At 39.9% G+C, this 16,110-nt stretch overlaps 1 protein-coding gene across 1 annotated transcript in view; it reads right to left on the reverse strand.

Annotated features, from left to right (window-relative positions):
* LOC140729428 (uncharacterized) overlaps nucleotides 1-15,502 on the reverse strand; it is a 92,060-nt gene extending 76,558 nt beyond the window's left edge. The window contains exon 1 of the mRNA XM_073049153.1: nucleotides 15,109-15,502. The gene's annotated coding sequence lies outside the window, so the exon portion shown is untranslated. The remainder of the gene's footprint in view (nucleotides 1-15,108) is intronic.
* Nucleotides 15,503-16,110: the final 608 nt, after the last annotated feature.

Here is a 16,110-nt window from a genome sequence, read left to right on the forward strand (position 1 = left end):
ACCGGAAATGAACCGATTATCCGAGGAGGAAAATTTACACAGACTAGCTTGCAATCACTGGAGTTTAGTGGAATATGAATTAAAATGATTAATATTTACAGTATGACACTGAGGAATTTTAACAGATTGTTGTGGAGTGGAAGTTTTAATTTGTAGGACTTTTTAAAATAAGACCACAAAAGACAGAGTGTGCTATTTGTTTTCTCTCAAAAAGTTATGAACCTTTAGAATTCCCTTTCTGCGGTATATGATGGTGGTAAAGACAGATAAACAAGGGACAGAAAAATTACAGAGAATATGGAAATGCAGAGTTGAAGCTACAATCAGATTATCTGCAATTGAATTTCAGCAGGCTTAAGGGCCTACATTGATAATTCCTGCTCCTAACTTGAAGATACGCTGGATATTCCTTCAAATTGCTCCTAGTGCACAAAATCAGATTAACAATATAAAATAAATGTTTTGTTAAGAAATTAAATAATTAATTTGAGAAACAATCATAAGAATTATGCATGAGATATATAGTCAGACTCAATTCCCTTGAGAGGATTTACATGTGAGGAAAGCTGAACCCATACAATCTGCTACACAATTTTCTGCATCACAAATCCTTAGCAATGCACGCAAAATGCTGGAGGAACTCAGCAGATCAGGCAGAATCTATGAAAATGAATAAATGGTTGATGTTTTAGGTGAAATACTTCGTCAGGACTGAAAACAAAGGAGGAAGACACCAAAATAAAAAAAGTAGTGGGAGGGGTTGGAAGAATAGCCAAAAGGTGATAGGTGGTCAGGTGGGGGGGGGATAGGTAAAGGACTGGAGAAGGAAGAATCTGACAGGAGAGGAGAGTGGACCACAGGAGAAAGGGAAAAAGGAGCTGCACGGGTGGGGGGGGGGGGGGGGGGGGAGGTGATAGGTAGATGAGGGGAAGAGGTAAGAGGCCAGAATGGGGAACGGAAGAAAAGGGAAGAAGGATATACTCTGTATGCCCAAGCCAAGAGCAAATTGTTGGCTATTAGTCAGAAGCCTGTCATTACTGGCTGCAGGTGGGAGTATCAGTAGGCAAAGAGTCTAATGCAACACACACAAAATGCTGGAGGAACTCAACAGGTCAGGCAGCATCTATGAACAAGAGTAAACATTAACTATGATACCCTCAGAGGCAGAGGCGCACCAGAAATTTCCAGACAACTCTCTTCACAGGAGGATTAAACTGCGTCATCTGCAAAGACCAGGTTAAGTCCTCTCGAGTATTTACTAATCAAGTAAGGTCACTAAAACAGATTATTAAATTTCTCCATATAGGCTCTTGAGCCTACACGTTTTCCTGCAAATTATACTTTACTGCAAATTATACTATACTTTACAACCCTGCACCTTGGTGGCAATATGTAACATCATGTGGAACGGGTCCCTGGGAACATCCTGCAGAGCAGAGTCCTATGTTACACACTGCTCAGGATGAACATCAATAAAGGCTAATTCATCCCTTCCTAGACCTTCTTAGCAAATACACAATCCATATGGAGCTGAATAATGATCTCATGTCCTCTGCAGCCACCTTGAGGTCAGCATGCATTAGGACCAAGACTCTGGCTATGCATGAAGTTTCGGTCAATTTCTCCATCTTTGCAGCATATGGAGAAGGTCACATTTCTAGCGGCTCTCTCTCTTTTAATATATTTGATATCCCACTAACAGATCCCTTTTAGTTCTAATGACTTACTACTTCTACTGAAGGATTTATTATTCCTACTGAAGGATTTTACGACTTAATTACAATGGCCGAAAAAAGTCGTTGTGGTATTGAATTAAGAAGCCGCAAGACATTCCCCGAAATGGAGCAAACGGAACAAACCAAGAAAACGGAGGAACCTGTTACACTAGCGGGAATATTTTCTTCAATACAAGACATTAAGTCGGAATTCGGATCGCTTAATATTAAAATTGATAAGCTGACCGGTTCAAACGGGAAGCTCAAAAAAGCTATTTCTACGATTCAAGACTCGCTGAAAAACTTGAATTCTCAACTTCAAACACTTCAGCAGACTACAACCCGAATCGAGAGCGAGCGTGATTTATTCAAGCAAACTATTAAAGATCAAGGAGTGAAGATATCTTTGATGGAAAAGAAAATCAATGAAATTACCTCGGAACTATCTAAAACGAAGAAAAGAATGGTTGATTTAGATAGTAGAGGGCATCAGAGGAATCTGCGTATTCTGGGACTGCCTGAAAATACTGAAGCTGGCGATCTGTTAAAATTCTTTTCAGATATGCTGTATTCACTTTTCAATGAGACCCTCGAAACTAGCCCCTTAATCGACAGAGCCTTCAGAATTCCATTCTCTCGCCATTCAGCCGAATTACGCCCTCGAGCAGTTGTACTTTCTTTGCATTATTACACGACTAAAGAAGCTATTCTTCGAGAAGCCAGAAAGAAACGGAAATTACTCTTTAATTCAACACACATATAGTTGAAGATTATCCCCCCCAAATTCTTTGCCGAAAGAAAGAAATATCGAGAAGTTATGAGTGAAATGTATAAATTAGATTTAAATCCCTCCCTTCACTTTCCAGCAAAGCTGATAATTTTTCCTGAAAAATCTCAACCATTGAGAATCTACTCTCCTCACAAGGGATGGGAGTGTATTAAAAACTTTAGTTAAGCCTACTGAATAAAATATTAAAGTTACATCAATTATTCAAAAGCCAATTTTGAAGTATCTGCTGTATGAGTTGTTTATGGAGTTTTTGAGTTAAGTAAATGTTATACCTTTTCACTTTCTGGTATGGGACGTGGTCGATTTATTTTTTTTTACCTTATTAATAATTAATACATATATAACCTTTGTAGGGAACCTTTATAGTATTGTACTTTAGTGGTCCATGTAGGACCTGTTGTGTATTAATCTTTTTATTTTTTTTATTTGTTTCAATACTTATAGTTTTAGGTCTGTTATATACATATATTCATTTATTTTTATTTTTCAAGAGAAAGAATATTCTTTGTAACATTATTTGCTCGGATTTATTCTTTCTTTTGAATATGTGTTTAAGCTACTTCAGCTGATTCTAAGATGGCCATTGTTGATTATGTTTTTATTAATGTTAGACACAATATTATAGTAGTTGAATTCTGTTTGTGCCTTTTATTAAGGCTATTTTCCGTGGGATTTTTGCTTTTTTTTTAATATATGGAGCCGCAAGTTGGAGAACAGGGTCAAAGGTAATTAGTTAGCATGGGACCAGCCTATTGGTTCCTTCCTTTCTATCTATTGGGCGGGGAGAGGGGGGGGGGAGGGGGAGGGGTCTATTAGAGTAGGTTTTTTTCTTGATTGGGCAGTTCTTTTGATGGATTTCTCTTTCATAAATGAGTCACTCCTTCTGGTTGTACCCACGCGCGCCTTTTGGTTTAATCTGTACTTGCGTAACATTTCTTTTATATAATATTAAACTCAATTTTAAACATGGATGTTAATAAAATTAATATAATATCTTGGAATTGGAACGGTGTCAATCATCCCATTAAGCGTAAAAAGATTTTTAAGAAATTAAAAACACTTAATGCTGATATTATTTGTGCGCAAGAAAATCATACACGAAAACAGGATGGGGATAGATTTTTTCGCTTTTGGGAAGGGCCTCTTTTTCACTCACTGTCAGATAGTAAAACAAGAGGCGTTTCTATATTGCTTAGTCCCAAAACCCCTTTTGTACACCTTAATACTACTACTGATTTGACTGGAAGATATTTAATTGTTACTGGTTTATTATGCGAGCAAAAGGTAGCTCTGGTGTGTGTATACGCACCTAATGTAGATAATTCTGATTTTTTTAAGAAATTTTTTTCAGAGTTACCGAATCTCAATGAATATAAGCTGATCATGGGTAGTGACTTTAATTGTTGCTTAAATCCGGCGATTGACAGGTCATCAACCAATCCGTTGCTTCCTAATAAAGCGGCAGCTTGTATTAACTCTTTTTTATTAGAATATGGCCTTGTCGATATTTGGAGATATAAACACCCCAATGATAAAGATTTCTCCTTTTTTTTCACACGTCCATCACAAATATTCCCGAATTGATTACTTTTTTTTAGATACACGTCTGTTAAACTCCGTTGTTGAATGTGCGTATGACATCATTGCGCTTTCAGATTACGCGCCTTTAAAGTTAACCCTTAAGCTCCCAGATAGATTTTTGAAAATCTCACAGTGGAGATTGAACCCCGTTTTGTTACAGGATCCAGCTTTTGTTAATTTTATTAAGGAGCAAATTTCTATATTTTTTGAATTTAATACAACTGAAGGAATGTCAAATCTGGTTATATGGGACACCTTGAAATCTTTTCTTAGGGGACAGATAATCTCATATTCAGCAGCCTTGAGAAAGAAAACTAAAGCGGAATTGTCAGTGCTTATTAATAAAATTAAACAGATAGATAAAGCGTATTCAGTTAAACCTACTGAAGACCTATATAAAGAAAGGGTCGAACTTCAATCACAGTATGATTTACTTCTGACCTTTCCCATTGAACAGCAAATTTTTAAATCTAAAAGTTTATTTTATATACATGGGGAAAAATCTACTAAACTTTTAGCAGGTCAGTTAAAGGCTGGGATGGTCAGAAGACAGATTTTAAAAATTCGCCGACCAGATAGAACAGAAACTTTAGATCCTTCTGAAATTAATAAGATATTTATGGACTTTTATTCTAATCTTTATAAATCTGAATTCTGTGATAGTAATGTCACTATGAATAGATTTTTGCAAAGGTTAAACATACCTCAAATTTCGATTCAAGATGCTGATATGTTAGATGCACCTATTAAACAAGAGGAGATAGCCAAGGCTATATCCTCTATGCAATTAGGTAAAGCTCCGGGACCTGATGGTTTTACGGTAGAATTTTATAAGACCTTCCACGAAACGCTTATACCACATCTTCATCAAACGTTCACTGATTCTACATCTTCTGGGAACCTTCCTAAAACTTTTTATGAAGCACTAATTCCATCGATTCCAAAAAAAAGGAAAGACCCACTGGACTGCCCAATCTTTCTTTTTTTTTCTTTTTTTTTCTTTCTCTCTTTTTTGTTTTAGTTTAGTTAGAGGGGTTTTTCTTTCTCTATCAATAAAATTTCCAATCTTTTTTTTATGATTGCTATGAGTTGTAATTTCTCTCTGACCATTGTATATATAACAGCATAATATACTACCTATTTGAGTTTGATATTATATGCTTTTTGTCTTTAATATTGCTGTTTATATGTCTTTTATATTATCTACTTGTTAAACTCCTCTTTTGATTTGTATTTGTATATTCTTTATTTGAAAATCAATAAAAAAGATTGAAAAATGAAGTTTCTGTCAGGGTTGGTATTATTCAAGCCAGCCAAGCAAGGTCTTGAGTACACAATCATTGGCATACCTCTTGCATTACAACATCTCATTTTTTAAAAGATCCTGCATAATTTGTTATTTTAATTTACATTAGTTATGATATCTTTTGGTTTTCAATTTATATTTAGTGCTTTGTCTAAATTGCAATATTGCAGTTTCCACAGTACCAGAATGGCACAAATCATCTGTCTCGGTCCACGTTTGAGCTCGCCAGCTGCGAACCCAATTCCAGACTTTTGCTGCAGCAGAGCCAGAAACTGTTGGAGCTACCAAATGCAGCGCACCATGTATGTACTAGAAAAATATAGTTACTGAAGTAAGGTATTGCACAACTATAACATTACAGCGTCATTTATTTGAAAAAAACATTGTAGTTTAAACTGTCCAGCCTCCCCATCTCAAACAGCCCAGAAGAGAATACACATGCTGACTGACTTTAAAAAAATATTTCCACATAATGTAGGTAACTGATACCTTCCTCTCACTTTAACAAGAATAATTTTTTCATTTTCAGGTTCAACGGTGGCAAGCATCAACATCTCAGATTTGGCAACAGTTACTGGGTCCTTCTCCACTTCCTGTTAATCTGTTAACCCCCATTTTTCCACTCAATCTCACTAGTGTTATTTATTCAGAATGCCCTCTCTCTAACGATAAGTTGCTTCATCTCCTTGCATTTAACTTCAACGCTTTCAAGGTCAACATGAAGTGGATATTTTCTCGCATTGTCAGAATTCACTATCCACAGGCCTAATCCAACTCCAGATCTTTACATTGTTAACTGATGTTATGATATGAATCGCCTGCTCCACTCATTCACTCTCATCCAGCTTCCTGTCATTTCTGTCAGACTACACCATGCTGTTATCTAACATCCAAATCAAACATTTCATTAAGCTTGTTGTGGTGTACATTGATAACCATATCAGTACCACTACTTCCTCTTGCCCCGAACTAAAAGAATCCATTCAGATTTGTTACCAGTTTTCTTCTATTCCTCCATCTTCATGTGGTCTCTCTTAATCTTCCTTTCTTTTCTTTGTCTAAATTAATTTACTAGAATTGGGCATCGCTGGTAGGCCAGCAATTAACCCTGACCTTAATTCTTGAACTACTAGGGTTCCCCTGGTGAAAGTAGATCAGAGGTTCCAATATTTAGACCAACGAGGGTATGAAACTTGCAAGGAAATTATAGATCATTCTGTTCTTACAAGCCACTCTCTATGCAAGTAATGACTGTGTAATATTACCAGTGATGTTGAGAGTTTATGCTTAGGGTACTGAATGGGATGGCAATCATACAGGCTGCTTCATTCAGAGAATAAGCTGACAACTGATATCTCTTGTAACCTCAGGTTCTTCATATCTACTGTAACCTCAACTATACTTTCTCTCACATTGCTTTCCATAAGCAATATACTCCACATTCCAGTTCATCTGTCAAATTTGTTTTTACAATTTTATCATCTGCAACTTCAGAGAATCCCTTCCATAATATAGACAGTTCCCACACTCTCATCTCTTCATTTTCCTCCAAAGAATCATAACAGGGTTCTCATGGCTTTCTATTAGTCTCCACCTTAGGCAGATTTCCAGCACCACTACTGTCTTGTCACTATAAAATACTGATTAGGTCCTTTGAAGATAAAATTATAAAGTAATTGGGGAAAGTAAAAATAAATATTAAAATTATTTTGAACTCCATGGAGCATGTGGGGATCCTCCGATATCCAGGCAATCTTTCTCTCTTTTTTTTTCTTTCTTTAGATAAAGGTTAAGGGGGGGAAGGTTAAGGGGAGGGGGGAGGGTTAATATTATTTTTCTCACTATTTTATCATCACATTTATTCTTTGTAATTTTCTAAAATTTAATAAATAAATAAATATTTTTTAAAACTATAAAATACCGATCTCCTTTTCAGCATTCTGAAGTGACTGTGCCCTCTGTGACTCCCATGTTCAATGCTCACAAAATCCTCTTCATTTCCAATTGAAAGCTTCACATTTTAAGTGGAAGAGATATAGCAACTGGCATGTTATCTTCTCTCTATCCACTGCCTGGGGCTCCAAATATTCTTTCCAGTAAAACAGAGATCTAATTATACTATTTTAACTTAACATACTGTAACTGTACTCGCAGCTGAATGCAATTTCCTCCACCCAAAGAAGAACAAACACAAGTTGAGTGACTGCTTTGCAAATACATCCATTCATTCCACAAGCATGATCCCAAACTAATTTCAAACATCAATTTAATTCTCTGTCCCATCCAAAACTCCCCTTTCCTTAACCTCCAGTTCCAGTGAAGTACAACATAAGCTCCAAAATCAACATTCGACAACCTTCCAAACAACACAAAGAAAGAATTCTGCAGATGCTGGAAATCCAGAGCAACACACAAAAAAGACTGGAGGATCTCAGCAGATCAGGCAGCAACTATGAAAATGAACAAACATTCGCCATTTCAACTAAGACCCTTCTTCAAGTCTGGAAAGGAAGGGGGAAGATGCCAAAATAAAAAGTGGGGGGGAGGGGAAAGAGGACTAGCTAGAAGTGATAGGTGAAGCCAAGCAGGTGGGAAAAGTAAAGGGCTAGAGAAGAAGCAATCTGATAGGAGAGTGGATCATGGGAGAAAAGGAAAAAGGTGGGGCACCAGGGGATAGGTAGGTCAAAAGAAGAGGTAAGGGGCCAGAGTAAGAAATAGGACAAAAGGGGAGTGGGTTTAATACTTTCAGATTATCATGGTGTAGTTCCTGTTTATATTTGTTCGACATTTTTTTATTTATAAAAACAGAAAATACTTGAAATACTCAGCAAGTCAGGTACATCAGTAGTGCGAAAGTGTGAATTATGGTAACATATCTAGCAGGTGACTTGCCAGTTCTTTTTGCACTAAGTGGTTTGAAGAATGAACTCATTTCTATTCTACAATGTGATATGTTGTTCTTGATATGGAGAAATTAGGTTTCACTCTATTTTGCAGATACTCATACTACAAAAGAAAACCTGAAGGTGAGCAAGTATCCTTGATATGTATTCATGTATATTTTGACCCTTACGGGTTGCTGTCAAGCTTCCCTGTGCATTATATACTGAACATAACGTGAGAGGGCGTTCTGAGTAGATAACCTACAAGCAAAATAAACAGCTGCTGTTTGTTCCTCACCTTTCTGTCTCTCGTGTTTATTATTCACTGCCGCCCAGTTTGCCAGTACCACAAACATAGCAACTGATGGCGAAGTGACAAATCCTCATGTGATATTTATTGTTTTGATTCCTTCAATAAGAAAAGTCCGTGTGCAATGCTGGGAGCGTAGTGCTGTGTTATGTGGGTGAGTAGAAAGAAGACGCTGCATGCCGTGTGAAAACAACTGTAGGAAGCATGGTGAGTGAAGAATCCAAGGGGAGAGAATGGGATTGTTAAATAAAATATATAACAGAAGGAGAGAGACATAAAAGACTATTTAACTTTTCTGGAACGTGATTGTGTTTGAAAATGGTGACAATGTTTGGAAATATAGGGCCGTATGACTAAACAGAGCAATGGAGTTCATCTTCTGAAAGATTTGGATATTTTGCACTAGCAAATCAAATTTCAGATGATATTCGTATTCAACCTGACTGATGGCTACAAAAACTTTTAATTTATTATGCAACTTTGCAACTTGCTAAGCCTGACGATAAGCCTTATGAGGACATAGTTAATGTTTTAAAGGACCACCATTCACCTAAACCTTTGATTATTGCTAAGAGGTTTAGAATTCATTAAATGAATCCAGAGGAAGTCGAGTCTATTTTTCAGTTTGTGGTGGTGCTGAAGCAATTGTCTGAACACTATGATTTTTTGGGCAGTCGCTGAATGATACATTACATGGTACTCATATGTGTAATGTAGTGAGGCAATTCAGAAATGTTTGCTTATAGGAGACAGACTAACATTACAGAAGGCAACTGAGTTTAGTACACCTACTGAGATGGCAGCTAAAGAAGCACAACTATTACGCGCACCTTCCCAAGTTCATGAAGTTTCTACTGACTTTAAGAATAAGACACCTAATTGCAACCTATGTTGTAGCAAAATAGGAATAGCAAAATAAAATGCTGGAATAGGGGATTCAGATTGCCAAAACTATGGCAAACAGGGAAATAATGAATGTTCCTGTAAAAGTAAAAAGACACTGCAAACCAAAAAGATTGGAATAAAGAAAAATAACTGTTGGAAAAACAAAAAGAAACATATGATCAAGATGGAGGATACAGAGGACAGACTGAGTGACTCTCACTCTGTGTTTGAAGAAGCTTTGTATGCTTTATCTGTTTCAGGACAGAAAGACAGCTTTTGGGTGACTCCACTGTTGGTTAGGGCCATATTAAGGATGCAGATGGACATGGGTGCTGCAGTATCTGAGGTGTCAGAAGAAGTTTATAAGGAGAAATTGCAGCATCTCACCCCAGAGGGGGCAAGGTTGACTTTAAAGACTTACACTGGTGAGGTTGTTCCAGTGAGGGGAGTAATATCAGTTACAGCAGAGATTAACAAACTGAGAGAGAAACTTCCACTGTATAGTGTTAAAGGTAGTTATCCAGCACTTCTGAGCCACTCATGGTTGGAGCAGCTCAAACTCAGCTGGCACAAAATGCACTTGATTGGTGGAAGCACTGGTCTACAAGACATATTGAAGAAAAATGCAGAAGTATTCAATAGAGAACTAGACAGTATGAAAGGAATCACTGTTAAGCTGGCTGTTAAACTCAACACAATATCCAAATGTCTTAAGACAAGACCTGTTCCATATGCCCTCAAACCCACCATAGAGGCTGAATTAGAAAGACTGGTCCAGACTAAGGTATTAGAACCATTGTGTATATGTGAATGGGCAACTCCACTGGCTCCTATCATATAAGGAGATGGGTCATTAAGGTTTTGTGGAGAGTTCAAGGTAATCATTAACTGGGTTCTTACAGCTGAACAATACCCTCTTCTCCTCATTGATAACCTTATTTCAGGATTGGCCAGAGGACAAACATTTACCAAGACTAACCTGTGTCAAGCATACTTGAAGGTGCATGTAGAACCAGAGTCACAGGACCTATTGACCACAGTGACTCACAAAGGAATATTCAGGTGCTAAAGGCTTCTGTTTGGCATCACCTCAGCTCCCACAACTTTTCAACGAGCAATGGACCAGATCCTGATTGGGTTGACAGGAGTGCAATGCTATTTGGATGACTTACTCATTACTGGGAAATATGTGTACGAGCATCTACAAAACTTGGATTCTCTACTACAGAGACTCAAGGAATATGGGCTTAAGAGTCTGGAAGGATAAATGTGAGTTCTTTCAACCTTTGATTGAATATTTGGGCCAAATGATCAACAACTCAGGGCTTCACAAGGCACCAAAGGTGACGGTAATCATGGAGGCTCCATCACCACAGAATATATGCAAGATAATTAAGATCTTTCTTAGAACTACTAACATACTATGCAAACTTTGGTCCTAACCTATCTAGCATGCTGAAATCACTTTATTAATTTTTAATAAATCAACACAATGGCAGTGGACAGATTGCTGTGAAGAGGCTTTTACCTGTCATTGTCCATACAGTTGGCTTGCGACACATCATTCTATGGTGTGGAGGCAGTTATCTCACACGTCATGCTGTCAGGTGAAGTGTGTCCAATTGTTTTTGCATCAAGGACATTAAGCAGAACAGTAAGTCACTATGTCTTTGGAGTTAAGAAATTCCATCATTCCCTCTTTGGTTGACAACTTACACTACTGACAGATCATTGACCCTTGACATCAATTTTTGGTCCACATGTGAGCATTCCTTCCCTGGCTGTTAGTCCAATGCAACATTGGGCTCTGTTACTATATGCATGTCAGTACATATAAAGTACTAGAGGTCAGAGCACAATTTGAATGCTGATGGACTATCCAGACTTCCCTTAGCAGTTACAGCTCTAGAGCAGTCCCCGAAAGAGATCTTTTACTTCAAGTAACTTTTATTCAAAGGTCTTTTATCTGCAGCTCTGATAACTGTGGTGCAAGTCCAGAAGCACACACGTACTGAGCCTGTTCTATCTAAAGTGGTGGACATGGTAACTTGTGAATGGAAAGGAGAGCCTACCATAGATAGAAACCTTACCAGGCTCGATGGAAGGAGCTCATAGTCTAAGCAGAATGCTTACTATGGGGCTATCGTGTTGTCATTCCTCCACCATTAAATAAGCAAGTGCTTCATGATCTACAAGCAGGACACTGGTATAGTACACATGAAAGAAATTGCATGCAGCTACTTCTGGTGGCCAGAACTGGATATAACCACTGAAGAGAAGGCCAAAGCAAGCCCACGTTTTCAGTGAGTGAGAAATGCTCCTCGACTTGCTCCTTTGCATCCATGGGAATGACCTGAGGACCACGGCAGACGACTCACGTGGATTTTGAAGGACCAGCAGAAAGCCACATATTCTTGGTCATAGTGGACATACACAAATGGCCCAAGGTTGCCATCTTGAAGAGTACTACATCTGAAAAATGCACTGAGGAGCTACTTTCCACCTCTAGCTGTTTTGGGCTTTCTCAACAGCTTGTAAGTGACTATGGCCCACAATTCCTGTCTGAAGAGTTCAAGGCATTTATGGAGCAAATGGTATTCAGCACATCAAGTCAGCAGTATATCACCTAGACACAAATGGCCTTGCTGAATGATTTGTACAAATAATGAAACAAGCCCTCAAGACATCAGTGGTAAGTGGATCCCTCAACCAGCATCTTAGCACGATCTTGCCGACGTACCGCAGCAAACATCACTGCACTGATGAAAAGACAGCTCCACACCAGGCATGACCTGCTTAGACTCCCAAACACAAAACAGATTGAGCTAAATGATCAGAAACCCCAAGCAGAGAGACATGTTAAAGCTAAGTAAAGAAGTTTCACAGCAAGAGAGTATTTGCCTGGAACTACACTTCTGGAACAAAGTAGGTACCCGTGACAGTAGTGGCACAAACTGGTCCTGTGTCATACACAGTAGAAACTAGGAACCACAACATCTGGAGAAGGCATGTTGATCAGCTGTTGCCCACTTCTGAGGCCACTGAAAACCAACACAAACTGACCAACACAAATCCAGTTGTAGAAATGGGACCGGATTCTGAGACAACTGCAGAACCTTCATTAAGAATAAATGACACAGCCAGTGCTCCTCCATCGCCTGTGCTTTCTGAGCTGACCCCTCCCGACAATGCAGTACCCAAACAAAATCTACACATACACCAAGAGATAAAAATACTTCAGTGTCAACCCCTACATCAACTCCTTCACAGGAACAAGCAGACTCCAGACAAAATTAATCTCTAGTTTAGTGACTAACTATCAGCACATGGAGAATAATAATCACTAGGGTTATGTCTGGGAATAGAGGCAGTCTACCTTCTTTCAAAGTAAATTTATTACTGATGTATATATATGTAACCCTGAGATTTGTTTTCTTGCAGGCATACTCAGTAAATCCAAAAACCATAACAGAATCAATGAAAGGCCGCACCCAACAGGACGGACTACCAACCAATGCGCAAAAGACAACAAATAGAGCAAATATAAAAGACAAAAATAGTAATAACACATAAATAAGCAATAAATATCAAAAACTTGAGATGACGAGTCCTTGAAAGTGAGTCCATAGGTTGTTGGAACAGTTCAGTGATGGGCCAAGTGAAGTTGAATGAAGTTATCCCCATTGGTTCAAGAATCTGATGGTTTACGGGTAATAACTGTTCCTGAATCTGGTAGAGTGATTCCTGAGGCTCCTGTACCCATCTTCCTGATGACAGCAGTGAGAAGGAAGCATGACCTGGATGATGGATGTTGCTTTCCTGTGACAACACTCCATGTAGATGAGCTCAATGGAGGGGGGGGGGGGGGGGGCTTTACCCATGATGGACTGGGCCATATCCACTACTTTTTATAGGATTTTCCATTCAAGGGTATTGGTGTTTCTATACCAGGCTGTGATGCAACTAGTCAATATATTCTTCACAACACATCTTTAGAAGTTTGTCAGAGTATTAGATGCCATGTGAATCTTTGCAAACTTCTAAGGAAGGAGAGGTACTACCATGCTTTCTTTGTAATTGCATTCACATACATGCTGGGCCCAGCACAAATAGTCTGAAATGATAACACCAAGGAATTTAAAGTTGCTGACCCTCTCCACTTCTGATCCCCTGATGAACACTGGCTCTAGTATCCTCAAGTCAATAATCAGCTCATTGGTCTCGCTGACATTCAGTGAGAGGCTGTTGCTGTGGCACCGCTCAGCCAGATTTTCAGTCTCCGTCCTATATGCTGATTCATCACCACCTTTGATTCAGCCTACGACAGTAGTGTCATCAGCAAACTTAAAAATGGCACTGGAGCTATGCTTAGCCACACAGTCATAAATGCAAAGCAGGTAGAGCAGAGGGCTAAGAGCACAGCCGTGTGGTGCACCTGTGCTGGTGGAGATTGTGGAGAAGTTGTTGCCAATTGGAATTGATTAGGGTCTGCAAGTGAGGAAATTGAGGATCCAATTGTACAAGAAGGTATTGAGGCCAAGATCTTGAAAGATATTAATTTTGAGGGGATGATAGTATTGAATACTGAACTGTAGAGGACAGTTTGGAAAAAATGAGGAACCTTTAAAATAAGGTGAGGTGATATGTTAGGTATTCATGGATATTGGTTGCTGTTAAGCTTCCCAGTGTGTTACCTACTGAACATAATGTTAGGGCATTCTGGGCAGATGTCTTACAAGGCAAAATAAACAGCTGCACGTTTGTTCCCCACATCTTCGTCTCTGGCACGTCTTATTTCCGGCCACCCGGCTTCCCAATTCACAAACATCCTCTATGTCCTAACCAACTTTTGCTTCAGTGATGTGTCAAAAAAACAATAATTTGCTAATCACCAGGGTCGTTTATGGGGAGCAGAAACTAGTTGTCCCTTTTCTGTTTTCCGCTTCACCGGCTATGAAATCTTTCGAGCACGACATGAAATTGATTTTGAATTAACCGTACAAATTTCCTTCCTCAGCATTCACTAAATATTATCAGCACAACTCCAGTACTATTAATAGCAATTTGTAAATGTGAGCTTTCATAAACACTGTAAACACGGTGAAGTATACGACCGTGACCGAAAACCTGCAGACGCGGGCTTTCAAAAGCCGCACGAAAGCCACGCCGGTGACGTCATCAAAACAGCCTGCGCCACCAAACCTGAGGGGATCAGGCCCCGCCTCCTCTGCCAGGCTCCGATGACATCAGCGGCGTTCCGTTTCGGAGCCCGAGCGCCCATCTCGCGCTTCCTTCCTCCCTCCCCCCCCCCACACCATCCCGATTGGTCGGGGCACCTAGCAATCAGAGCGCAATCAGCATGCAAGTTAGGTTGACCCCGGGTCGCTCTTCCCCCCCCCCCCCCCGACCGTTCACAAAATGGGCAGCGATCTGCGCCGCTGATTAAAGCAGGTTTTTCAGGAAACACACAACAACAAAATGCCAAATCATCAGCCAAAACTTCAGTCCCCCCACAGACAGAATAAAACATAGATCGCAGCATTTTGATATTCCCGCCAGCCCCCGTCCCAGTACACCGCAGGCGCTCCCGCTCTTCCACCGGGCCCGTTTAACGTTATCGGCCAGCGGAGCTCCCTTACCTCAAGAAATAATTATTTCTTTTATAAAAAACATAAAACGTAGACAATCGGAACTGAAATCTGCGGCACTTCTTTTTTATCCCTCTTTCCCTCGCTCCTCTCATCAAACCAAGCTGCCGGCGCGGTGTGCTTCAGTCGGCTCCAGGTCGTTGCCTCGGACTCCAGCCGCCGCCTTCACCCGTCAGAGGCGAGGGAGAAGTTGTTTGCTGGTGTTCGGCATGTATATTTTTGGGAGGCTCGCTCGTCTCTTCGCCTTGACCACCATGTTGCAGGAAATGACATGTAAAAGTTGAAGCGGAAGAAAGGAGCCGAGACCCCCAGACAACCTCTGATCGGCACCACATCCACAGTAAAGTTTGGCGGTACGCTGCTGTCGCGTACAAGCAGCTGTCCTCGGCCACAAACTACACCGACTAAATTACAGCCAGGTTTTTTTTTGGGGGGGTGTCTTATAAATACTTAAATTTGCAAATAATGTTTAAATTGGCGTGAATGTACAGAAGTTTGAAGGGATTTATCTTGTATTTGTTAGCGTTGCTTTGAAAATGACCAAGAGTGGCCAGGATAAGAACGGGGAGATCTGGTTGACAGCAGAGGCGGATTTTCAGCAACTTCTGAGACGGTTTTAGCGTCCCTTATTAAAACGCCGCTTACACCGGCTGTGACTGACATGGGTGCCAGCATTCGGGAGATTCTCACCCGGTCCCGCACCCTTCGTACTCCAGCTGACTCTAAATCTGTTCCAATGCTGACATCTGCACTTAATCCGCTGGCTGCAACTTGGCGTTTGAACCGTTTCCCGACTCCCCGCGATGGAACGATCTCCGGGCCCCTTTGTTCGAAAGGTCTCACATTCGTCCTCCAGGTTCCCTGTGTCATCTTGACCCAAAACACTCCTGTCCTATGCCTCCCACATTAAAACCGTTTCTTAATATCGTTCAACGGATCTCAACGCTCTTTCCATCGAGCTCCGTCCACCTTTATAGCTTACGCTTCATCTCC

This window comes from Hemitrygon akajei, chromosome 6, assembly GCF_048418815.1.
Source record: "Hemitrygon akajei chromosome 6, sHemAka1.3, whole genome shotgun sequence".
Taxonomy (NCBI): Eukaryota; Metazoa; Chordata; class Chondrichthyes; order Myliobatiformes; family Dasyatidae; genus Hemitrygon; species Hemitrygon akajei.